The 26,258-nt window shown below is 39.2% G+C and overlaps 1 long non-coding RNA gene across 1 annotated transcript in view; it reads right to left on the reverse strand.

Moving 5' to 3' along the window:
* LOC110271781 overlaps window positions 12,937-26,258 on the reverse strand; it is a 36,324-nt gene continuing 23,002 nt past the window's right edge. The window contains exon 3 of the long non-coding RNA XR_002362436.1: window positions 12,937-13,209. This is a non-coding gene — a long non-coding RNA (uncharacterized LOC110271781). The remainder of the gene's footprint in view (window positions 13,210-26,258) is intronic.

Here is a 26,258-nt window from a genome sequence, read left to right on the forward strand (position 1 = left end):
CCAATTTTTTCAAAAAACATTTACGTGATAATTAATTTTTTTAGCAAAATAAATATTAGTAACTGACTTAATAATTGAAATTTGTTGAAAATTAAATATTTTGAATTCAAACATTTAAAAAAAACTAGTCACAAATAAAAAACATTTAAAAAACTAATTTAATTAATTAATTTATTGTTTCGTGGATATAGGTAAATAATTAGTTATGTAACCTATAGATTTTTTTTAGCTCATTGTAACATATGTATTAGAATAGTAATTAAATATTTAAATAATTATGAACTTTTTTTTTTGCATGCATGTTGGAAAAAAATTTCAAATTACCTCATTATTTAATTGTAATTCCATTTACAGACCCAATTCAGATATCAGTTCCTTGTAATCCTCATCATATTGTTTTTGGTCACATCACTCACCATTTTTTCCTACATATCAACCATCTGCCATCCAAACTCCAAAGCATCTTCGGACAAAATTTTTCCAACAATTACTCATTCCCACCAATTATCCAACCAACGAAAAAAGTTGGAGTGAACCCATTACACAATTCGGGCCCATCATCCAAAAATAAAAATTAAACACATATGTTAACAGAAGAAACACACACCTCTTAATCAGCTTTACTTAGCCGCAGTCACCCGGAATAAGTACTGAACCAACGCTGACACCACCTACTACTACTGCCTCCTTCGGGATTTATGAAACCCTGCAAAATGCAGGAAACCACACACGCGTCTAACACAGCATGTAAGACAGGTCAGATCCATGTGTATGGATGTTTAATTTAGTCCATACCTTAAAATTTTCCTATAGCAATTTGATTATCTGAATGTACTCATAAATATCCTTGATTATATATTGAAATTGGGATATTAAAAGCGTTGATATTTTTCTTAAAATATCTTTCATTTTATATCAATCAATCAAACAAGATATTATTTTTAATATTTGAATCAAAGAAATTTTTTAATTATAAAACATTTTCCATTTTCACTAATTGAATCTTTATTATTTTTATACCTATTTAATAAATAAAAGGGCAAACTATTAATATACTAGCATATATAAATATTTTATTTATAAAATTAACTATATGATTATTCACATCAAAGTGACAGGATTATAATGTGAAAATGTCATCATTGTTAAATGATGCATTGCTAATTAATTTTGGAATTATATTTATTCGAGAGAATTTTTTTTTATCTTCAATAAACTTAGAACTGAAATTTTATTATTAAGTCTGTTCCTGCGTGAGAATGGATATTCTGAAGTATAGCTTGTCATGTTAACGCTTGAATTAGTTTTTCTTGAAAAAAGGGGATGGAATGTCATTTTTTTGTATGAGAGGCGGCGTTGGACACCTGCAAAATTAGGAAGCATCGATACGACACGTGATATGGACACGACACAACACGAATACGTCGACACGTTCTTTTTATAAAAAATTGGATACAACACGTTTAGGATACATTGTGAATTAAAATTTAAATAATATATTAAATTAATAAAATATCATATTGTAAATATAAGAGTAAATATAGTTGCATAAAAAAGTCTTAAAATTATGTAATTATTAAAAAGAAAATAAAAAACTTTAATCTACTCTTGCCATCTCGCTAACAGAAAATGTATCAATTTTTTCTCTTCCAAGTCCATCATCCGCAACACCACAGCTTCAAGTCCATCATCCTCTGTATCTTCTTCTTCTTTAATATAATGCAGAGAACTAAGAACGGCTAAGCTAGTGAGTAAGTAAGCCACCAAAAACAAACGATAAGTAGATTTAGGTTTTGATTTATTAATTATTTTATTTTTAAATTTAAATTTTGATTTATTTTTATTTTAAAATATTTTAAAATTAAAAAGAGAAAATCAGTTAATCGGGCATAATCACAAAATCAATTGCAGATTTGCGGCCCAGCAGAAAGATTCGTCTCATGAACATCTGAATCGGGTTGGACTCGTTTAGATTTGTGACCGCTTCACCAAAATTCTGCACCGCAAGAAGACATGCCGCCAATACGCTCATTTGACGTATCCACCGCGTGTCGACGTCGGATTCGCATCCGACACGGATACGCCGGCACCATGAGCGAACCCGTGCTTCATAGCTGCAAAGAGACTCCAACGCTCAAGTAAATAAGAGCGTGAGATATTCAGAGTAGAGAGTAGAATGAATTGTGTACCTGTGACCTATTAGGTTGTTAGTATATATTGAGTTACTCTGAAGTGGTTATTCGTATCTTTGTTGCTAGTTTTACGGAGTCTTTTGTTAATGCTCCGATATTTGAGATTCTGATGGTTTAGTTGGAGAGATTTTCGGAGGGTTATCTCTTTTAACAGTTTTTCGATTCCAAGCTTTTGCTGGGTTAGGTCGGTTTTGGTGGTAACAGATCATAGCCCCCAAGCTAGACCTGTTTTGAGGAACTGAGCTATAACAGGTTGAGCTTCAGAGGTATAGGTCGGAATCGGAGATAGTTAAAGCCCCCCAAGTTCAACTTGGTTTTTGCGAATTTTGAAAAATAAGGAGATGCTTGGGTTTTTCGCGGCAATTTACGTGGAGTTATTTTGAAGAGAGAGAAGGTTTTGGAAAAGATAGGTTCATTTAATGCTTGTTGGGTATTGAAACAATGATAATTTTTTACTGTTGATTTGTAATGTACCTTTGTTCATTGACGGACAGGGTTTGTTGTGATGTTTTAACTTACTGAAGATGTGGGTAGTGGGCTAGTGGGTTGTTTTGGTTGGACTCTTTGAATATTTTGTGCTTTTACATCTCTTGTGTTTTTTCTGAAGATGAGTAAGAAAGGTTAGTTATTCTTACTTGGTTTTTGTTTGCTTTATTGCTTTCATTTCGTTTTTGAGATGGAGAAAAGGAAAAAAGGTTGTGGTGGGGAGGGCTGTTAGGGGTCAGGGTAGAAAGAAAGTTAACGAGAAGAACAAGATTGCGGAGGAAGTTTGGGTATGGGATCCTAATGATCCTTTCGCGTGGGTGGCTGAGTCGGTGAAAGAGTATGCTTCTGTTTTTTATCAAAGTTTATCTCAGTTAGGTTTAGCATCTTTGTGGGTTAGGGAAGGTGGCGGTATAAGTCTAAAATTTTTGTCTTGCAATGCTGATGATCGCGTATGTCATCGTGGTGAAGGGTTTGAGTTTTTCTTTATGTATAATTGTGTCTTTGTAGACCTAGGTGTTAGGTTTCCCTTTACTGAGTTTGAATGTGGAGTGTTGATGCAGCTTAAATGCGCGCCCTCTCAATTGCACCCGAACTCATGGGCTTTTGTTAGGGCGTTTGAGGTGTTAATGGAATATCTTGAGTTCGAACCATTGCTGGAGGTGTTTTTTGCTCTTTTTCAGTGTAAGGGTGTGCAAAGGGGGTGGGTGGTTGAACTTGGCCAGTGCTCCTGGTCGAGCTGTATTTAGCTTGTATAAGTCATCTTATAAGGGGTTTAAATCAATGTTTCTGAAAGTTAGTGTTACTGAGGATGAGTTTCCTTGGTATGTGGATGACTATTTGCTTGAGAAGTTTCCTTTATTTTGGTATCCTAGACCTAGGCAGATATTGGGGATGGATGAGATAAATATAGAAATGAAATGGTGGTGGAATTTTTGGCTAACAGTATTTCCTCTTCCGGTTTGTTGTCTGTTGTGGAGCTTCTTGAGTGGGAGTCTGATAAAGATACTGTTTCAGAGTATATAGGTAAAGATTTTGTTTGGACTCGCCTGCTTTATTTTATGGTTTTTGATATGTCTCTTATATTTGTGTTTTGCAGTTGAGAAGGCTCCGAAAGTAACATCGAGTAGTTTGAGAGCGTTATTTCGATCGAGGAACGTGGATAAAGAGGGGTCTAGTAGTCATGCGAAGGATGAGAAAGGAGCTGAGGTTAATCAACCATCTCCTACAAAGAAGGTAAGTTATAAACAAAAAAGGGGAGATGGAAAGAAAGAAAAGGTGGTCGGTTTGGCTGATGACAAAATTGGCGGGAAGGAGGTCGACTTGGATCAGGCGAAGAGGTTTACGAAAAATCAAAAGGTACTGCATGGTTATAAGGGAGATGAGGATCTCACCTCTCTGTGGAGCGAGCACTTTCCTCTGTCGATGGTTGCTGATGAATATTGTCAAAGTCTTGCCGATGTCAAACTGGTTCAGGAGGTTGGTGATATTGGCGTTTGTCAATATCTTCAGGTATGATGTCTTTGCTCATCTTTCTTTAGCAATATGTCAGTTTGTGTTGGTTTGATTTGATTGTTTGTTGTTTTAGGTGATGGGAGCTCGACTGATGTCTCTCAGCCGAACTCAGGAGTTAAAACATGACAGGGACTCGTTTGACAGAGCTACTGTAGACCAGCTGATGCAGGATAATTTGGATAAAGCTAACAAACTTCGCACTGCTTTGGACTTGGTGCACTCTTTGCAAGAGAAGCTAACTACTGCCAAAAATGTCGGAAAGAAGTTTGATGAAGAAAAAGCTGTATTGGAGGCTAGGCTGGCTGTACTGGTGGCTGAGAAGAAAGAGCTCGAGACTAGCAAAGAAGACCACGGCCTCAAGATGTTCGCTGCTGGTTTTGAGAGGGCTGTTGAGCAAGCGAAACTTCTGGCGCCTACTGGTGATCTATCTGCAATGGATCCGTGTAAGGTTGTTGTTGGCGACGAGTTTGTTGATGATGATGAAGATGGTATTGAGGAGGAAGGTGAGAACCCAAATGTTTAGTTATTTTCTGTAGTAGTCTTTTGTTCTTGCGTTTGTGTTTTGGAACTTCTTGTTTATAGGCGAAAATTGCATTGATGTAGTTATTTTTGTTTGGAACTGTTGGCTTGTAGTACTTAGCCAAAAGGATTTGATATTGTTAGAATTCGATTGCATGTTTAAATTACATGTTTAGTTGTGTGATTTTCTCGTGTGAAGAATCTTTTTGAATACTCATACTTTGAGTTAGTATTATTTGTTGGTAGTGCTCGGCCGAGTAGGACAGATAATTTATTATGGAAAGTAGGTTATGTTTGTTGTATTGTAAGATGATAATTGAGAAAGTGTGGGGTGGTGTGCCTCATTAAAACCTCTCCAGCAAAACCCTCCTTAGGGATAAAAGCTGGTAGTAGGAAAAAAAGTGCATCACCGTGCCTGGCTTATAGACTAACTGAAATACATTCTTAAAGAAGATATGTTCCAATTGTTTGGTAGGATAGTTCTATCAAGTGTTTGTATTTTGTAGGCTCCTTTGCCGAAGACTTTGTGTACGCGGAATGGTCCTTTCCAGCTGACACTTAGTTTGCCGTGTCTTGTTGGCTTTCGTAGATCTTCTATTTTCCTGAGTACGAGGTCGCCCTCTAAGAATGCTCTTGGTTTTAGTTTTTTGTTATATTTTCGAGCTATAGCTCGTTTTGTGGCGAGTTGTTACAGAGTTGATTTGTTTTGGTCTTCTTCGACGAGGTCAAGCTCTGTTGTCGCCTTCGTTTATGTTCTCGGTCCTAGGAGATTGTAGTGAGATTTCAATTGGTAGCATGGCATCACATCCATATACCAGCCTGAAAGGAGTTTCTTTTGTTGATGATTGTTCTGTTGTGTTATAGCTCTATAATACTTCTGGAATGAGCTCAGCCCATTCTTCTTTGGAGTCTTCGAGTTTCTTCCCGAGTCCCTATAGAATAATCTTATTGGCAGCCTCAGCTAAGCCGTTAGTTTGTGGATGTTCTACAGATGAGAACTGTTGAACTATGTTTAAGTTTTGTAAGAATGTTGTGAATTTTTTATCCACGAATTGTCTACCATTGTCAGTTATAATGGATTGAGGAATACTGAATCGGGAGAGTATGTTTTTCCATAAAAAAGAAATCATTTTTTCGGAGGTTATTTTTGCCAATGGTACTGCTTCTATCCATTTTGTAAAATAGTCAATAGCAACAATTAAAAATTTAACCTGGCCTAGTGCAGGTGGGAAAGGTCCGAGGATGTCCAGCCCCCACTTATTGAATGGTCAACTTACCTCAGATGAGTGTAATTGCCCGCCTGGATTGTGAATGACTGGTGCATGACGTTGGCAGTGGTCACAATGTTTAACCTTATACATGCAGTATTGTTGCAATGTTGGCCAGTAGTAACCTGCTCGGAGGATCTTGGAAGCTAAGCTTCGTCCTCCTATGTGCGTTCCGCAAACACCTTTATGAACTTCATTCATTGCCAATTTAGCTTCTGCCGTGTTCAGGCATTTTAGATGAGGTCTTGTAAAGCCTCGCTTGTATAGTTCAGTGCCGAGTAGTGTGTAAAAACTGGCCCTTCTTTTGAACTTTCTTTTGTTATGGACTCTATCAGGTATATGACCTGTTTATAGGTAGTGTATGAAAGGTCGTCGCCGGTCTTCTTCTTGTGAGATACTCTAAATTGCTATTAGCGAAACACTAGGTTCATTAAATGTTAGTTGAGATAATATAGATGTTTTAGTTTGAGTTCTGGTTGTTGCTAATTTTGAAAGGATATATGCTCTATCATTTTTTTCCCGAGGTATATGGGAAATTTCAAATTTTTGAAAACCCTAGACAAGGTTATTAACAATAGCATTATACTTTTCCAATAGTGGGCCAACCTGGAAGTTACCTGTTACCTGCTTTACCACAAGTAAGGAGTTATATTTGACGTGCAATTGTGTTATGCCTATTGTGTGGGCTAGCTTCAGTCCTGCTATGAGTTCTTTATATTCTGTTTGGTTGTTGCTTACATGGAAGGTGAATTGTAGAGACTGTTCTAAAGCTTTGTCGTGTTTGTCCTCAAGCAGGATTCCTGCTCCTGAGCCTTTGTTGTTTGAGGCTCCATCAACGTATAGTGTTCATGTGCTCTCTGTGGGATTAGATTCTTGTGAGGTGAGTTCTACGATGAAATTGGCTAGCACTTGAGATTTTATTGCTCCTCAGCTTTGGTACCGGATGTCGTACTTAGATAGCTCAATCAACCATTTAATCAGTCTTCCAGCCAGCTCGAGCTTCGTCAGGATTTGCCAAAAGGGTTGTTCTGTTCTGACAATGATGGTATGACTCTGGAAGTAGTGTCGCAAACATCTGGTCGTTGTTACTAAGGCCAGGGCGAGCTTTTCTAGTTTTGGATATCTGACCTCGGCGTGTTGGAGGAATTTGCTAACAAAGTATACTGGGTGTTGCTGCTTTCCTGTTTCTGTTACCAAGACAGAACTGATAGCATGGTTAGTAACAGATAAGTATAGATATAATGGTTTACCAGGCTCTGGTTTTTGCAGAATGGGCGATTCTAATAGTATTGTCTTAAGCTCAGTGAATGCTTCCTCGCACTCCTTGGTCCGCTCAAATCTTGCTTGTTTCCTCAATGTCCTGAAGAAGTGATATGATCGATGTGCTATACGAGGTAGAAATCTGGCCAGTGCTGCTAGCCGACTAGTTAGTTGTTGGACCTCTTTGACCGTCTTGGGGCTTCTCATGTTTAGGATTGCTTGACATTTTTTAGGGTTGGCTTCAATACCTCGGCAGGTGAGCATGAAGCCGAGGAATTTCCCTCCTTACACTCCAAAAGCGCATTTTTCAGGATTGAGTTTCATGTTGTATGTGCGAAGTTGTTGGAAGATCTCTTTTATATTATCTATGTGATTTGTAGCATGTAATGTCTTTGCCACCATATCGTCAACATAGACTTCTATGTTTCGGCCAATTTGATTTGAAAAGATTTTGTCCATCAACCTTTGATATGTTGCACCTGCATTTTTGAGTCCGAAGGGCATGACCTTATAACAGAAATTACCATTGTCAGTGATAAAAGCAGTCTTATCTTGGTTAGCCAAATACATTAGTATTTGGTTGTAACCAGAATAGGCATCCATAAAACTTAAACATTGGAAACCGGAGGAACTGTCAACTAGTTTATCAATGCATGGGAGGGGGTATGCGTCCTTTGGACAGGCCTTATTAAGGTCTGTATAGTCCATAAACATCATCCACTTACCATTGTTTTTTCTTACCATTACCATGTTGGCTAACCAGGTGGAGTATTTGAGTTCTCTTATGATCCCGGCATTGAGGAGCTTTTTGGTTTCTTCTAAAGAAGCTGCCTTTTTATCTATTCTGAGGTGTGTTTTCTTCTGGGCTATAGGTCAGATAGATGAATTGATTGCCAATTTGTGACAAATTACATTGGGATCTATCCATGGCATGTCAGCTGGGGTCCACGTGAATAGGTCAACATTTTTCCTGAACAGCTCGGTCAGTTGTTCTCGTTCCTCATTTTTCAATGCGTTGCCGAGGTATGTATATTTGCCCTCCTCGGCTATTAGTTGGACCTTTGTGAGGTCGTCTGTTGGCATCGGTCGTTCTTGGTGATTGGTTCGAGGGTCTAAGTTAGCCAACGGGGGTAATTGTTTTGAGTTGTATATTGATTGGACATATTGTTGCTCGGGTCGTCCCGAGTATTCAATTTTCAAGCTGGCGTTATAGCACTGCCTGGCTTTTTTTTGATCTCCATGGATTGTTACGACTTTGTTATCCTGCGAGAAAAACTTGACATACAAATGCACAGTAGAAATAATAACATTGAATGCATTCAAAGAGGGTCTGCCTAGAATTATGTTGTAAGGACTTTTGCAATCAACTACTAGGTATTGTATATCAATAGTTTTACAGTCAGGATAGTTTTCGAGTACGGTCTATAACTAGATATATTCTCGGATAGAAACTCGCTCACCTAAGAAACCTACCAGTTCTCTGGATGATGGTTGTAGGGCTTTTTCACTTAGCTTTATCTTCTGAAATGTTGAGTAGAATAGTACGTATGCGCTACTCTCCGAATCCATCAGGATTTTCTTGGCTAATGGCTCGCCAACCTGCGCAGAGATAACAATGGGGTCGTCGAGATTGTGGTCGGTTGCCTTATAGTCGTTGGGGAGAAATGATATCCCTGGTTTGTCTGAGTTGATAGGTTGAGACGAGGTTGATGCCGTCATGGTCATCATAGCTCCGTAGGATCTCTTTCTGGCCGAATTTGTACATCATCTTCTTGCAAAGCCACCAGAAATGCAATTTATTATTTTGCGAGGTGGATTAATATCACCGTCTATCTTTTTCCCTTTATCTCAGAGATTGTTAGTCGTTTTGGGATGTTGGCCGAGGTCTTATGTGTTTCGCTTTCATCCTTGGCTTTCGATGTATTTGTTCAGTAGGCCTTAGCGGGCCAACTTTTCGAGGAGATCTTTTGCTATTACACAATCATCTATGGTATGTCAGTATTTCTGATGGAAAGTATAGTATTTGGATTTGTCTACATATCACTGGTCTTGGTATGTACCAGCCTTGTTCGGAGGCTTGATGAGCTTTGAATGCATGATGTCTTTGATGATGTCTTTTCTTTTGGTATTGAGGGGAGTGTAGCTATCGAATTTGGGTGTGAGTCTGAACGACCTTTGATCTGTCTTGCTGTTTGAATACTTGATTTGCTTTTCATCCTCTCTGTTCGAGGTGGGCTTTTCTGCCTTTCGCAGTGCTCGGAATTCTTCTATCTCGATCTGCGTTATCGCTTTTTCTCAGAATTCGGTTAGGATTTTTGGTTTTGCTATGACTATGTTTTTTGGAATTTCCCAGGGTGGAGTCTGCTTTTCAGGGCATCGAGGTGGACTTCTGGGTTCAGGTTGGGTATTTCGTTGGTCGCTTCAGCAAATCTGGTTATGTAGTCCTTCAGGCTTTCATTCGGCCCTTGCTTAATAGTGCTCAGGTAGTCAGAATTGTGCACATATATCTTGGATGCATTGAAGTGGTTGACGAATTAGTCGGCTAGTTCATCGAAATTAGAGATAGAGCCTTCAGGGAGGTTGGAGAACCAAATCAGGGCGGCTCCATCTAAGAAAGTTGAGAAAGTGCGACATAGGATTGGGTCGGACTCTTTGTTCATGAACATCATGGTATAGAATTTGGTGACGTGGATGTCTGGGTCTCCTATTCCCACATAGGGTTTCAGGGTCATTGGAAGGGTGAAGTTTTTGGGCATCTGAAAGCTCATGACCTCTTTTTTTAAGGGATTAGTTCTTTTGGTTACAGTTTTCGGGGGATTATGTATGGTGTGCTTTGCCTCCGACGTGTGTTTGTCATTGTCATCCTTGTTTTCAGTGTTCTTGTGCTCTCCTCCTTTACTTTGACTGCTTTGCTTTTGATGTAAGAGCTCGGCCATTTTTAGATTCTCCGCCCTGAGATATTCGTTGATGGCCAGTAGTTCAGCCGAGTTATGGTTTGAAGGGGCATTGCTGTGAGCATCCGCCATATGTCGTGACCTGCAAAGAAAAGAAGAAAGTACAGAAAATACATAAAGAGACGTGGGGTTACAAAATCTCAGGCCCCACGGTGGGCGCCAAATGTTCTTTTGTGAGAATGGATATTCCGAGGTATAGCTCATGCTAACGCTTGAACTAGCTTTCCTTGGAACAAGGGGGTTGTTCATACCCTGGGTCGAGCTGTCCGACCCGGGCTGAGTCGACCGACCTCTTCAGGACAGAACTACCCGAGCCCTTCTCAAAGAGCTCGGCCAAATTGTTACAAGGAGCCCAAGCAGGCCCAAGTAAAGGGACGTAGCCCAATCTAAAGGCAACTACGGCCTAGAAAGATAAGGGCGGCTCTCCAGAAGATAAGATGACTTCACTCAAAGATAAGATAAGATAAGATAACTATCTTATCTCCAGGAAGGTCACTCCACACTACTATAAATATACTAGAGCACCCAGGTATAACTCATACTCTGATTCTATAAAAAACCTGCTTAATACCCTTGCTAACTTAAGCATCGGAGTCCCTTGCAGGTACCACCACCCTCCGGAGACGAAGGATCAGCATCACCAACAAGTCTAACAAGTCGGGCACAACAGCTCTGACCAATACAGAAGATCTCGTCTGAGATCGACCTACAGTTTCAGGTAACCCTTGGAACAGGGGTGGAACGTCGTCTTCTTGTATGAGAGGCGGTGTTGGACACCTGCAAAGAGACTCCAACGCTCAAGTAAGTAAGGGTGTGAGATATTCAGAGTAGAGAGTAGAATGAATTGTGTACCTGTGACCTAGTAGGTCGTTAGTATATATTGAGTTACTCTAAAGTGGTTATTCGTATATTTGTTGCTAGTTTTACGGAGTCTTTTGTTAATGCTCCGATATTTGAGATTCTGATGGTTTAGTTGGTGAGATTTTTGGAGGGTTATCTCTTTTAACGGTTTTTCGATTCCGAGCTTTTGTTGGGTTAGGTCGGTTTTGGTGGTAACGGATCAGAGTCAAATACATGTATTGTCTAAAGACATTATTTGTGGTTGGTATTAAACTTATCAAAAATTTATTTATGTTAATGTATTGTAAAATTTATCGACAGACAAACTATATTATGTTATAATAATATAATTTGGGTATTGGATAAAATTAATATGAGCATTGAATATATTTATTTATTAGTTACTAATTTTATTTATTTTCAATATGTATTTGTATTACAACGTATATTTTATACTGATCACTGACTTTAGTAACTGATTTTTGTGTACATGTAGCATAATCTTTTTATTTATTAGTAAACTTTGTCTATTATCATGTTTAATGACTTAATTTTTTTTCTTGGAATTTAGTAAACAAGTTTCTGATAATAATGACGAACATGAAAAGTATGTGCTTAAGGTATGAAAATATTCTAATAATTCTACAATAATATTTTTCTCAAAAAATAATTGATACTTTAAAGATATCAAATATATGGAATTAGAGTACTTTGGTTTTTAGAAGAAAGTTCAGAAACAAAAAGTGTTCATAGAATATGTTAGAATAAAATTTATTATGGTATATATCATGCCCGACCTTTGACATTTTCTTCGTGGGATAACATGCACCTCGATCACCCTGAAATCTTATCCTACTCCCACCTATCAATGAAAATGTACAGATCGACGCCTACTACCGGATGACAAATGATTGTCCAAAACCCTGTAAAGGATTTGCGATAATTCAGATCTCCTCCCCAATCAGTATTTGCAAAGGCAAGAAGTTGAAAGTGAGTAGATTTTGTAAACAAAATTCCATGATTGACTGTACTTTTGATGTAATAAAGTATGCGCTTGACACTTCTTCAGTGTAGAACAGTTGGGTTATGCATAAATTGAAACACACAATTCACTGTAAATAATATATTTGGACGAGTCATTGTAAGGTACTGCAAGGCACCAATAATAGCTCTATACCCTCTAAGATTTTGAAAAGGCTCAGAATTATTAATATCCAATTTAGCATTCGATACCATTGGATTGGCAGTGGCTATGCTTGATCCATGTTGAATTTCCTTAATAACTCATTTGCATACTTTGGTTGAGTTAATAGGATCTATCCTTGAGGTAGATAATTTGCTTCGAGGCCAAGAAAGAAGCTAAATCTCCCCAAGTCCTTCAAAGGAAAAACTGTATTGAGTTTAGTGATCAATAATTCCAACTCTTGAGCATTATTTTCTGTATCAATAATATCATCTACATACACAAGAAGATAAATAACATAGGATGATGTAATTTTCATGAACAATGACACATCTAATTTAGCATTTACAAAACTAAACAGTTTTAGTGTGTTAGATAAAGTATTAAACCAAGCTCTTGGAGCTTGTTTTAAACCGTAAATAGCTTTATTTAAGTCACACACTAATAAAGAAGTAGAGACAACATAAGCCTCTGGCTTAACATGTATACTTTTTCATCTAATTTACCATTAAAAAATACATTATCAAAGTCAAACTGCCTAATATTCCATCCTAGAGAGACAGCAAGAGTCAATATAATTCTAACTGTAGTTGGTCGCACAACAGGACTATAAAATTGATAATAATCTATTCCTTCATTTGGTGAAACCTTTTGGCCAAGGATCTCTTTTTATAGCAAACACCCACTTACTATACAAAATTAAAGCATTTGGTAGAGGTTCTTTAAGTGTCCAGGGTCTAGATTTTAGTAAGGCCTTATACTCCTGATCTATAGTAGCTTCCCAATGAGGAGATGTAGAGTCTATTTTATATTTTTTGGTATATTATTTATAAGATCAAACGCAACAAGTTTAGAGACAATTAAAGCAATAGAGAAGTTTTGTTTAGCTTTAGATCTTGTGGTCATGTTATGAGTATTACTGGATGATATAGAAAATAGTTGAATTCAATTCCCTTAATTGGTATTTAAATCCTCTCTTATCCCTCCCTCCATCCCTATTATTCCGAGGGTTACTTGAAACTGAAGGTCGATCTCGGATGAGATCTTCGGGTCTGATCAGAGCTGTTGGGTTCGACTTGCTGGATCTGGAGATGCTGCTGATCCTTGGTCACTGGAGGGTGGTGGTACCTGCAAGAGACTCCGATGCTTAAGTTAGCACGGGCTTTAGGCAGATTTTTTAGTAGAATTGGAATATGAGTTATACCTGGGTGCTCCAGTGTATTTATAGTAGTGTGGAGTGACCTCCCTTGAGATAAGTTAGTTATCTTATCTTATCTTTTTGTGGGTGAGTCCGCTTATCTTTTGGCCAACCGCCTTCAGGTGGGCTGTGATCTTCTGCTTTGGGCCTGCTTAGCCCCTTATCGCGATTTGGCCGAGGTCTTTGGGAAGAGGTCGGTGACGAGCCAACCTTATAAGAGGTCGGTTGTTCTTGTCTTCGTCCAACCCGGATCGCATAGCTCGACCCAGGGTATGAACAGTGCCCCTGCTTGAGCTTAGACCTTTCCATGAGATCGTGCTTTCTGAACTTTGATCTCTTTGGGGAATTCGTGCTCAAGAATCTTGGCCCAATATGTTCTTCTATTTGCGAGATGTGTTTGAATGAGAAGCGTTTTTTGCTTTCGCTCCTTTATTGCCGCGTTTGTTTCTTGAAGGGGTTACTTTCTTGGGAATACACACGCGCTTTTAATGCCTATTGATTGGGCTTTCATTTTGTTTTGCCGTTTCTTTTCCCTCTTTAAACTTTTTTTTGAAATAAAAGAAGAGGTTTTGCTCTTAGTTTCAGTTTCCTTCTCCTTTCTGTTTCGTTTCGTCCTTTAATCTTGCCCCTAAGCTCGTTTCTTTCCTGAAGTTTGCTTTTGGTTTGTTCGTGCATTTCTCTTGCTCAGTGAAAGAAGCTTCCTTTTCTTCATCCCCAAGATCATTCCTTTCTTGGTTTTTTGGAGCTTCCATTATCTTTAGTGAAGATTGTTCGTGGCTCGCTGGTTTGCTCGTTTTAGCTTCTTCCACAGGTTGGTGCTTTCGCTTCACGTATTTTTATCTTATGTGTTTTGATCATCGTGTTTCTCTGTACTTTACTGCTGCATGCTCTTTTGTATAAATTTTTTTATCTTGCTGGGCTTTTTGATAGCTTTCTGGTGATTACGTTTCATTGAAGTCGCGATCTTTTAGTCTTCATTGCTTGGTTTGGGGGAATGTAGGCGCTTTAGGTGAACCTTTTTTCTTTTTGGTGAAGGGCCTAGGGTTTTGATCTCCCTATGGGTTTCTTCCGCATCTGTACTGCCTCCAAAGGGTGCCCCTGGGTCTTTTGGTGTTTGATTTCTTTGCTTTGCATGGATCCTGGGGTGCCCTTTTGCTGTCATACTTGTTACTTGTTGGTTGTTCCTTTGTTTTTTATTGCTGTCCGAGTTGTTTTTGGTAATGACTCCTTTTATTTTTCTTGCTGTAGGTATAGTTGCTTTATGTCTTCTCGTAAGAACATTGTCGAGATGTCCACTGACGAACGAAATTTTGCTAGTAAAGAATTTCACAAATAAGTTCTCGTTGCTAGTATAGTTTCTAAACCAACAAAGAATCCTTTCGTACAAAAACTTGTTTGTCACTAAAGCAAACCCAATAAAAATAAACCGAAGTATTTAAACCTCGGGTCGTCTCTCAAGGAATTGCAGGGAGGTGTAGTTATTATCGGTTATGAGATTGTAACTTTTTGGGATTTTGAATATTGAACATGGAAATTAAATGATAAGAAAATAAACTAATAATTAAGAAAACTCTTGGCAAGATATGAGAATTAGAAGTCCTATCCTAGTTATCCTTATCAACTGTTATGAGAATTGTTCATTGCTCCCACTTGGTTAACCTCTAACTATGAAGGTAAGTCAAATGGATAAATCAATATGAATCCTCAAGTCCTAGTCAACTCCCAAGGAAAGACTAGAGTTATCGGAATTCAAATCAACTAGCAACTTTCAATTATCAATCAACAAAGGAGTTTGATAACTCAAGAGTCTTCAATTACTCAATTCAAGCTAAGAATGTAAAAAGCTAAATTAAAATCATAAATATGAAATACCTCAAATTGTATTAAATATAAAATTAAATCTAACATGGAGTTCATAAACCAAATTGGGAAAATAAATAAACCAAAGTACTAGAACAAATAAAAGTAGAAGAGAAACTAAATTAAAGGAACATTGAACCTGGAATTGGGAAGAAATAAACCTAAAACTAAGAGAAATTCTAAAACCTAAAATTATTTGAATGAATGTTGTGTCAATTGTGTCCTGAGTCTCTGCTTGTCCCCTGGCTTTAGTCTGCATTTCTGGGCCAAAAACTGGGTCCAAACTCAGCCCAAAATCGCCCCCAGCATTTTCTGCGATTTCTGCAGGTAGCGAATGTCACGCGTACGCGTCAGTCACACGTACGCGTTGTTTGGAGATTTTCCTTGTCATGCCTACGCGTCAGGCATGCGCATGTGTTGCTGTACTTTTTTCGCCTTTCACGCGTACAGGTCAGATACGTGCACGTGTCGTTCCTCGCTGGTCAGCTCCTTAGTTTCTTGTGTTCCTTCCATTTTTGCAAGCTTCTTTTCCATCTTCTAAGCCATTCCTGCCCTATAAAGCCTGAAAACACTTAACGCACAGATCACGGCATCGAATGGTAATGAGAGAGGATTAATAATTAACAATTTCAAGGCCAAAGAAGCATGTTTTCAATCATAGTACAGAATTAGGAAAGAAAATATAAAACATGCAAATTATATGAATAAGTGGTAGTGAGAGAGGATTAATAATTAACAATTTTAAGGCTAAAGAAAAATGTTTTCAATCATAGCACAGAATTAGGAAGAAAAATGTAAAACATGTGAATTATATGAATAAGTATGAGTTTAGTGGATAAAATCCACTCAATTAAGTACAAAATATACCACAAAATAGTGGTGCATCGTCCACCAAGGTCCCTACTGGTACGGCCGATTGGCTAGACTCCATCCTGATGTATTAGTATCGCCCGACCCTGAGGAAAGAGTTAGTTTCCCTCCTTTAGAACGGACAGAGCGACCTTTCTTTTATGCCTATGACTACTTCTTTTCCCAGCTAAATATTACCATTCCTTTTACTACCTTCAAAACCGAGCTCTTGTGGAACTGTAATGTGGCCCCTTCGCAACTTCATCCGAACTCTTGGGCCTTTATAAAGATTTTTCAGTTGCTGTGTCGAGAACTAGGTGTTCATCCTTCCCAGTCTCTTTTCCTTTACCTGTTTCTTTTGACCAAACCTGGAGTGGCTAAGAAGAAAGCTTCTTGGATCTCTTTCTGAGCTACCCAGGGCAAGAAATTGTTCTCAATGTTTGATGAATCTTTTGGCGACTTTAAAAATCACTATTTTAAAGTCCGAGCTGTTGAGGGCGTTTGCCCTTTCTTTTGGATGAGAATAATGAGCCGACCTTTCCTTTATGGTGGCAAAAAGATCCTGTAGCCCTAAAATACTCTTGGGAGAGTTTAGGTGAGGTAGAACAGGCTTTTGTGGATGTTTTAGAGGAGCATTGGGGAGAACTTCCTCACCTGGATACTAAGAAGTTTTTAGGAGATCTTTCCCTTATTTGTGCTGAGCTAGGTAGCGTCCGACCTCTTTCTTTACATATAGTTTTCTATTCTTATTTGTGAATTTATCCTCTTTCGACTGTGTAATTATTTTCCTGGCTTCTTTTCAGAGATGGTTAAATCTTCGGATACTATGAAGTCCTTTCGGAAGGCCAAGAAGGCGATGGCGGCCCAAAATCTGTCACATAAGACGTCGAGGGAGGGGTCTTTGGCATAGCTGCCTCCGAAGAAGCCAGCGGCTGAGTCTCAGGGTCCGAGGAAGATTATCCCGACCCCGAGAGTTCGGGCAGTTCTGTCCAACCCGTCTCAGATGACCTCTGGTGCTGCCTCCTCTCCTACTGCTACTGGTCCTCCTCCCAAGAAGAAAAAGACTGTTGGGACTTATAACCTTAATGACAAAGAATTTGATGGTGTGGCTTTTGTCACAGAATTGATAGCTCCTCATGGGAAAGTCCCTCTGGACGACATTTTGATCCTTCACCACCTTGACTTCATAACGAGCAACATCATTCGGATGGCCAATATTGTTGCGGCCTTATCCCGAATTGTCCAGGAGTCTCTGGTTCATGCTTCCAGAGCTTTTATGGAAGATGCTAAGTCTGAATATGATAGGATTAAGACTTTGAAAGACAAGCTAGATGCCAAGGTGGCTAAATTGGTGCTTGATGTAGAAAAGGAGAAGGATTGGGCTACTGTGGCGGAGGCAGCTGCTAATCTGTTCGAGGAGGCTGCTAAGAAGTATAAGGAGAGCTATACTCGGACCTATGGTGAGCTATTGGAAGCTAAGGAGAGTCTTCAGTCTGCCCAAGATGATTGCCGAGCTTCAGGGCCATATGGTGAGCAATATGACCGAGATGTATGAAAATCTAAAGGACCAAGTCTGTGTTCTTGCTCCCGAGCTCGAACTCTCGTTATTTAGTATGGAAAATGTGGTGGAGGATGGCAAGATCGTGCTTGCCCCAGATGATGAAGATAAAGTTCCTCCTCTTGTGCCACCACCTAAGGCTTCCTCAGCTTCCGGTACTGTAGCTCCTTCTGGCGAGGTGGTCCCACCTGAGCCCAAGCCTAATGTGGAGATTCTAAATGAGCCAGATGGAGTTGTCAATGCCACCCCAATCTCGACCATGCCTCCTTCTCCTAAGGGTGCCGCTGCTGACGCGACTTTAGATCCTTGATGATTTCTTATTATAGCTTTGTTTTGTATTTGGTATAGTCCGACCTGTGGACTTTGTTGAACTTTTTTGTAAGTTTCTGTGGCTGACTCTTTGACATTTAGTTGCTTCCTAGCAACTTTATTTCAAAAACAACACTTTACAGCAGCCTTTGAGTCTTTAATGCTTTAATTTGTGTTGAATGATATATTAACTCTGCTTGTGACGATATGCTTTATATTTGTTTTTCAACCTTTGTTTGGAGGGGATTGCTCTTCAACCTTTATATAGGCGCTTTGGGTTTCCTTGGTTTGACACCCCTTGAGGTGGGGTTTTCCTTGGTTTCCCTTGCAGTGGCTACCTCAGCTGTATCATCTTTGCGACTTGTCGTCCAAGCTCTTTAGTCGAATTCCAAACAACTTTTTAGATAGTGTTCTCGGGTGGAACTTTTTTAGTATGTTTGGATGACTTTTTATGCTTTTGCCTTTTGAGTAATATCTCCTTTCAGGAGTCTTGTACCCTTTTTAGCTAAGCGCTTTGACCCTTAGGCTTTTTGACCTTTTGGACTTTTACCTATTCTCTTTTTTGTATTTGTCTCTTTAGGTCGTACCTTTTTGGTGTTGACTTGTATGCCTTTACTGTCCTGGCTTTCAGTCATATTCTAATCAACTTTAGGTAGTGTTCCTATGGGAAACCTTTTCTTTATAGTTTGTTTGGAAGACTTTTTAGCCTTCTTCCGACTTGTGCTTTTACTTTTTAAGTAATGTCTTTTTTCGAGACTTTGTACCTTTCAGCTAAGCACTTGGTTTTTCAACCTTTCTTTGTCCCTTTGCAGTGATCCTTTCATTGGTTCGACTTCTCTGTCGGGCCTTCTTAAGTTATTTTTAGTAATCCCATTTTTAGTTAGACATCGTCAGGTTACTTTTTATGGGTTACTTTTTATAACTTCTTACATTAATTTGCTTCTATCGCTTCACCTTGCCGACCTTTCTGTAATCAGGCGATGAATTTTTGCGTTTTATGAGCTTAGATTAATGTGTCTTGACAGGAAAATTTTTAGGGAATTGATAACTTTCATAAAACATAAACAAAAGTGTATACATATGAGTGTTTACCCTTCTAGGTCGGGCAGTTTTTTAGATCTTGGCCTGATGCCTCATTAAAAAACCCTTTTTAGGAAAAAGAGTGCGCCTTAACCTAAGATCTTTACTATTTTCTAGATATAGTACCTTCTTAGGTTACAAGCATGCCATGACCTTGGTAGCTCTCGCCCTTCGAGGTCGGACACCTTATAGTAGCCTTTTCCTAGTACTTCTATAACTCGGTATGGCCCTTTCCAGTTAGCTGCTAGCTTTCCTTCTCCTGACCGACCTGCTCCGATGTCATTTCGGATTAAGATGAGATCATTGGTGGTGAAGCTTCACTGGATTACCTTTCGATTATACCTTAGAGCCATTCGACATTTTAGGGCTTCCTCTCTGATCCGAACTCTTTCTCGGACTTCTAGAAGTAGGTCGAGCTCTTCCCTTTGAGCTTGGGAGTTGGTGTCTTCGTTGTAGAGGATCACTCTAGGGGATCCTTCTTCTACTTCCACGGAAATCATTGCCTCCATTCCGTAGGCAAGTCGGAATGGTGATTCTCCGGTGGTGGAGTGTGGTGTTGTCCAGTATGCCCATAGGACTTGTGGAAGCTCTTCTGCCCAAGCTCCCTTGGCGTCTTGTAGTCTCCATTTTAACCCGGCCAATATGACTTTGTTGGCAGCTTCCACCTGTCCACTGGCTTGTGGGTGCTCTATAGAGGTGAACTGGTGTTTGATTTTCAAATCAGCCACAAGGTTTCTGAAGCCTGTGTCGGTGAACTGAGTGCCATTGTCTGTGGTAATAGAGTATGGGACCCCAAACCTTGTGACAATATTTCTATACAAGAACTTACGACTTCTTTGGGCGGTGGTAGTGGCTAAAGGTTCAGCCTCGATCCATTTTGTGAAATAGTCTATTCCTACAATAAGGAACTTGACTTGTCCTGATCCCTAAGGGAATGGTCCGAGGAGGTCAAGCCTCCACTTTACGAATGGCCAAGGTGAAGTGACACAAATGAGTTCTTCGGGTGGTGCGATGTGAAAGTTGGTGTGCTTCTGACATGGGGGGCATGTTTTGACGAACTCTATTACTTCCTTTTGCAAGGTTGGCCAGTAAAAGCCAGCACAAAATACCTTTTTAGAAAGAGCTCGCGCCCCGAGGTGGTTGCCGCACATGCCACTGTGGACTTCCTCAAGAACTTCCCTTGTAGCGGAGGTTGGGATGCATTTTAGGAGGGGTGTAGACTTTCCTCTCCTATATAGGACGTCGTGCACTATGGTGTAGTACTGTGCTTCTCGTACTAGCCTTTTTGCCTTCTTTTTATCCGCGGGGAGTGTTTCAGATTTGAGGAAACTAATTATGGGAGTCATCCACCCTTGGTCCTGGTCTGATATGCTTAAGACCTTCTTTTTTTCCGAGGTTGACGGATTTTGTAGTATTTCCTGGATGAGGCTTCTATTGTTGCCCCCAGGTTTGGTGCTAGCTAGTTTCGAAAGTGCATTAGCTCGGGCATTTTGTTCTCAAGGTATATGTCGAATCTCATATCCCATGAAGTTTTCGAGCTGTTCTCTGGTCTTTTCTAGGTATTTCTTCATGGTGGGATCCTTAGCCTGGTAGCTCCCTTCTATTTGGGAGGTGACTACCTGTGAGTCGCTGAAAATGGTAAGCTTTTGAGAGCCGACCTCCCTAGCCAGCTTCAAACCTGCCAGTAGGGCTTTATACTCAACTTGGTTATTTGAGGTGGGAAACTCAAACTTTAAGGAGAGCTCAAGTTGAGTTCCTTGACTAGTTTCTAGGATTACTCCGGCTCCACTTCCGGCTTTGTTTGATGAACCGTCAACGTAGAGGTTCCAGCCGGTGGGGGTGTCTATGGTGTCGGTGTATTCTGCAATGAAGTTGGCCAGATATTGGGACTTGATGGCTGACGAACGGATTTTTTCTAGTAAAGAATTCACAAAAGTAATCACGTTGTAAGTATAGTTTATAAACCAACAAATAATCCTTTCGTATAAAAACTTGTTGGTCACTAATGCAAACCCAATAAATTAATAACTGAAGTATTTAAACCTCGGGTCGTCTCTCAAGGAATTGCAGGGAGGTTTGATTTATTATTGGTTATGGAAGAGTATCTTTTTGGGGTTTTTGAATAAGGAACAAGGAAATAAAATGGCAAGAAAGTAAATCAATAACTAGAAAAGCTCTTGGCAAGGTATGAGAACTGGACGTCCTATCCTAGTTATCCTTATCAATTGTGATGAAAATTGTTCATTGCTCCCACTTAGTTAACCTCTAACTATGAAGGAAAGTCAAGTGGATGAATCAATTCAATTCCTCAAGTCCTAGTCAACTCCTAAGGAAAGACTAGCTTAGAGGGATCCAAATCAACTTGCAAATTTCAATTATCAATCAACAAAAGAGTTTGATAACTCAAGAGTCTCCAATTAATCAATTCAATCTAAGAATGTAAAAAGCTAAATTAAAATCATAAATATGAAATACCTCAAATTGCATTAAATAAAGAAATCAAATCTAACATGGAGTTCATAAACCAAATTGGGAAAATAAATAAACTAGAATGTTAGAATAAATAAAAGTAGAAGAGAAACTAAATTAAAGGAATATTGAACTTGGAATTGAGAAGAAATAAACCTAAAACTAAGAGAAATCCTAAAACCTAGAAAGAGGAGAGAGACTCTCTCTCTAGAAAACTACATCTAAAACCTAAAACTTTTTGTGAGTGAATGTTGTGTCAATGAATGTGTTGAGTCTCTGCTTGTCCCCTGGCTTTAGTCTGCGTTTTTGGGCTGAAAATTGGGTCCAAACTCAGCCCAAAATCGCCCCCATCATTTTCTGCGATTTCTGCAAGTAGCGCATGTCACGCGTACGCGTCAGTCACGCGTACGCGTCGATTGACAAAAATCTTGGTCACGTGTACGCGTCAATCACGCGTACGCGTCGCTTGTCTTCTACGCTAGTCACGCGTACGCATTAGGTACGCGCACGCGTCGTCGTGCAAACTCCAATCCACGCGTACGTGTCAGATACGTGCACGCGTCAATCCTCGCTGGTTGTCTCCTTTATTTCTTGTATTCCTTCCATTTTTGCAAGCTTCCTTTCTATCCTCTAAGCCATTCCTGCCCTATAAAGCCTGAAAAATACTTAACACACAAATCACGGCATCGAATGGTAGAAAAGGAGATAAAAAATACAAAAGTTAAAGGCTTAGGAAGCAAGTTTTCACCCATAGAACAAAATCGGGAAGGAATTGTAAAATCATGCAAATCATATGAATAAGTGTGCAAAGACTTGATAAAACCCACTCAAATTAGCACAAGATAAACCATAAAATAGTGGTTTATCAATCTCCCCACACTTAAACATTAGCATGTCCTCATGCTAAGCTCAAGGAGATAAAAGGAATGAATGGGGGAAAGTAAGACTCTTGAGATGCAACCTATGAATGCAACTATATGCTAAGATGATTCTGTCTGCTTGGTTAAAAGTAAATAAGTTCTTCAAGACAAACATAAATCAGATTCCACTAATTCAAATCATATAATAAAAAAAAAACAAGTAAACTTGTAAGAAGATAGCTCATGAAAGCAGGGAACATAGAATCAAGCATTGAACCCTTAGTGGTAGTGTATATGCACTCTAATCTCTCAAGTGTCTAGGGTTAATCACTCTACTCTTCTCTAGTCATGCTTTCTAGACTTTGTTCTTCATCTAACCAATCAACAAATATTTAATGTACCAATGCAAACATCATGAGGTCTTTTCAAGGTTGTAATGGGGCTAAGGTAAGGGTGAGGATATATGTATGGCCAAGTGAGCTAAGAATTGAATCCTTGATTAACCTAAGCTTTCACCTAACATACACACACTCCTTATGCTTCTAAAATCATGCCTAACTACCCATAGTCTCACTTTTTGTGCTTTTTACCTACTCATGTATTTAAATGTTCTTCTATTTAATCTCACATGCATTGATCTTTTTATTGAACTTAACATTGGGGTGCTTTCATTCCCCTAAATTTGGATTTTTTTTTAAATATAAAAGCAGTACAACATCAATGCATTTGGTTTTCATAATTTCACATGAGTAGCATTCAAATTCTTAATCTTCATCAATTAAGCAATACACATTATTATTAACCAGAGTTCCCATAGTTTCCAACACTTATTTTGACACACAATCCCTATCTTAAGCTAGCCAAAGATTTAATTAAGGTAGTTCATTTTTTTTTGCTTAAGGCTAGTGATGTGGTAACATAAAGAGCAAAAGGGGATAGAGAAGGCTCAAAGTGGCAAACAAAGGTAATTAGAATGGTAGGCTATTTGGAATAGTGAGCTAATAACAAATGATGGCCTCAATCATATGCAAGCATGTAAATACACTAAACAATGGACATATAGAATGAAACAAAGCAAAGATTGCAATCATAGAGAAGAAAACACCTAAGAATAAAATATTATGATTAAATAATGTAACCATATAATGAAGCTCAAATCTCACTGGGTTGTGTGTTCTAGCTCTAAACCATGTTCCAAGTTACAATCTTCAAACAAGTTTAACATAGAATTTTAATTTGAATTAGTGAAATTTTCAAAAATAGGGTCTTGAAAAGAAACTTATTATTTTTCAATCGAGTAGAACATACATGCAAACACTTATTATTATGCAATCTATCCTATCTAACAAAAGAAAAAAAAAATCTATTGGTGTTAAGAAAAAGCAATTACCTCCGGGAGTCAGGTACTGACCGACCTCCCCACACTTAAAGCTTGGCACCGTCCTCGGTGCCATCAGTCAGGAACAAAGGGGGCTGGTAACAGCATCTCCACAGTCGAGGTCATCATGGCTCCCGGTGCTGGTAGGTGAGGTGGAGTCCGGAGTGTCTGGTTCTTCCTCAGGTGGGTGGTTTTATCGACCTTGATGATCCTCTTGACCCGCCTTGTGGTTGGCTTGACTGATGTTGAGGATGATTCCGCAGCCAATGCTCTTTTCATTCCTCTCCTCGCCGGTGGCTTGTTAGAGGCTTTCTCTGTACCCTTCCTGGTGGCCATCCTGAAAAGGGAGAAAAGAAAGGGGCATGAAATCAAATAGCTAGAACCGGGAGGAGGAAAATACAAGTGATAATCAATGCCAAGGTAAAGAAGAATGTCGTAAAGACATGGTCGCGACTCCATGTAATTAGGACATCAATGGAAATATAGCATGATATATTAAGGCAATTAGATACAAGATGTTTATCAGCATGTTGGCAAGGGCATGAGTAGCATAGATCAAGCATTAATAGCTCCATTTTATTATCAAATGTAACAAACTAACAACCACATTTGTGTTGACAATAATATTTAATCAATAAAAAATTTCAAGGGTTTTGTGAAAAACAGGCAGTAGTGTAGAAGAATAGAATAATTAAGAATTCACAATGCCATACGGACTTTTCACAAACACTTAGTATACATGTAAAATATGTTAGCAAAAGTAAGAACTCCAAACATGCATACAACCCAAAAATTAATATTAATTGTCAAATTACTCCCTAATATATCCACAAGCTCGAGTATAATAATATAAGACCCAAATAAAGTTCCAACACCAACATAAAAATGCATGAAAAAAAAGGAATGAAAAAGAAACCAAAAGGAATTAAGCTAAGATAAAATTGAGAAGAAAGAAAAATAGTTAAATGCAATAATTAAATGAAGAATGAGAGAGTAAAGGAGAGAGAAGAAAAAAAGAAACCTGATGAGGAAGATGAAAAAGGAAAGAAGAAAGTAATAGAAAGTAAGAAAGAATAAGGAAGAAGAAAGAAAGAAAAAGGAAGAAATAATTAGGATTGAAAAGAATTAGGATGGGGGGTGATTTGAAATCAGGCGCTGAGGTGGATAAATTGTGCGTACGCGTGGATCGCGTGAATTTCAAGCGACGCGTACGCGTCTGGGACGCGTACGCATGATGTTGGTTGTGCGAATGGCGCGAGGGCAGCCCTGCACACGCACAACTCTCTGTTTGTTGTGCGCATGGGGCCTAAATCTCGTATGATGCGTGCACGTCAGGCAAGCGCACGCGTGGATGGCCGTTTTTGGAAAAACGACGCGCACGCGTTAGGAACGCATACGCGTGATGGGACTTGTGCTCCCAGCATAGTTCCAGCCCCACACCATCATAACTCTCTGGCCATACACTATTTACGCCGATTTTTCATGGGCATGCGTGCGCGTCGGGGAAGCGTACGCGTGCTGGACTGAATTCGCAAGCGACGCGTACGCGTGAGGGAAACGTACGCGTGGACTTGCTTGTGCGCAAGGCACGTATCTAGCACCACTCCTACCCAACTCTCTGTTCACTTCTCCTTATTCTCGCAAGCACATGTGACGCGTACGCGTCGTGTGCTTGTTTTTTTTTTTAATGCAGAATGCAAAGATGCAGAATGCAGATGATGACACCGACATTATGAATAAACACTAATAAAAATAAAATAAAATAAAACTAAGAATAAAAATGAAATATTATACCATGGTGGGTTGTCTCCCACCTAGCACTTTTAATTAAAGTCCTTAAGTTGGACATTTGGTGAGCTCCTTGTCATGGTGGCTTGTGCTTGAACTCATCTTGAAACTTCCACCAATGCTTGGACTTCCAATAAGCTTCAACATCTCTAAATAAATTCACCAAGCCTTGATGAAGTTCTCCATAAGCTTTGAGCTCCCAAAATTGATCCTCTTGTATGCCCGGATCCCAAATCTTGATCCTATACCCGTCTCTAAGTGGGTTATCATTGGTCCAACCGGTTGACAGACAGTCTGAATTCTCTATGCAATACCAAACTCTTCTCTTAGATCCAACCAAATGTTCACTAGTCTCACCTTTGCATCTAGCTCTTGAAGTATCAACCTTGATGAGTCTTGATTTGAAACTCCAACCACTAAACGTCATTCTCTTACGCTTAATTCCACAAAGTCTCCTAAGTTGACCATCTGTTTCGAGCAAACCATATTCAAATGGGAAAGTGAAGGTCAAGGATAAGGATTTTACCCACTCGAATGTTGTATTGGGTGGTAATGGCCTTGGGAGAGATGTATCTAATGGTCTTTCAGGCTCCACTCCCTTGTGCTCTTCTTTGAATTCTTCCACCTTTTTACAAACCTCTTCAACTTTAACCGCAACCTCATCAAATTTGTCTAATTCTTCTCTGTCACTCAAG

The sequence above is a fragment of the Arachis ipaensis genome, chromosome B01, assembly GCF_000816755.2.
Source record: "Arachis ipaensis cultivar K30076 chromosome B01, Araip1.1, whole genome shotgun sequence".
In the NCBI taxonomy this organism is placed as follows: domain Eukaryota; kingdom Viridiplantae; phylum Streptophyta; class Magnoliopsida; order Fabales; family Fabaceae; genus Arachis; species Arachis ipaensis.